The sequence below is a fragment of the Galeopterus variegatus genome, unplaced genomic scaffold (assembly GCF_000696425.1).
Source record: "Galeopterus variegatus unplaced genomic scaffold, G_variegatus-3.0.2 Scaffold19305, whole genome shotgun sequence".
Lineage (NCBI taxonomy): Eukaryota > Metazoa > Chordata > Mammalia > Dermoptera > Cynocephalidae > Galeopterus > Galeopterus variegatus.
In genome coordinates, this window is record NW_007745416.1 from 12,014 (window position 1) to 13,102 (window position 1,089).

The window sequence follows — 1,089 nt, forward strand, 5'->3', positions numbered from 1 at the left end:
GGCTTGCTGTGACTGTACAAACTTGCAATGCAGAAAAACCCTACAAATGCAAGGAATGTGGAAAAAGCTTTAGATATTCTGTATACCTTAATATTCACATAGGAACTCACACTGGAGACAGTCCCTGTGAGTGTAAGGAATGTGGGAAATCATTCACTAGGTCTTATCAACTTAGCATAGAAAAACTCACACTGGAGAGAAACCTTGTAAGTGTAAGGAATATGGGAAATCTTCATTGTTTCCTCATGCTTCAGTCAACATGTGAAAATTCACACTGGAAAGAAACCCCATGAATATAAGGAATGTGGGGCAGTCTTAATTAGGTCTTCTAAACTTACTGAATATATAAAAACTCACATTTCAGAGAACCCCTTTGGATATAAGCTATGCAGAAAATCCTTTAGAAATTCCTCATGCCTTAATGATCACTATAGAATTCACACTGGAATAAAACCCTATAAATGTAAGGACTGTGGGAAAGCCTTCATTCAGAACTCAGACCATGCTAAGCATGTATGAACTCACAGTGGAGAGAAGCCCTATGAATGTGAAGAATGTGAAAGCATCTTCATGAATCTCTTTGGTCTTAATCAACATGTAAGAATTCACAATGGAGAAGATACTATTTCAGTAGGGAATGTGGAAAAGACTTTACTAAATCCTCAAGACTTACTCACTTTGGGTGAGGAGACACAAAGGATTACTCAAAGCCCATTTCTTCTGAGTAGTGAGGAGCGTTGAAGGGGTTAATTTTCCAGGAACCCTCAGGAGAGAGGCATTACTCCTTGGAAAAATAACACTGGACTGGGGTCTTCTCCCAGTATTTATTCTCCAGGCCAGAAAGTTATAGAAAAAGAACATAGGTGGAGTTATGGCTAAGTATAGTTTAACAATAGAAGGCCCCAACATCAGTGAAATAACACCCCCCCCCCCCCCAATGCAATTTGCAAAAGGTTAAGTCAATCCACCAACAAAAGCTTGTTCTTAGCAAATACTGTCCTTTCCTACAGCAATTTCCTCAGTATATATATATAACAATCAAGTAACTTTAGGTTAACCTGCACCAAGGGCATCTGTCCTTGAGCCAAC

General features: G+C 39.1%; 1 pseudogene; it reads left to right on the plus strand.

Moving 5' to 3' along the window:
- Window positions 1–741, plus strand: part of LOC103583047 — a 1,693-nt pseudogene extending 952 nt beyond the window's left edge.
- The last annotated feature ends 348 nt before the right edge of the window (window positions 742–1,089 follow it).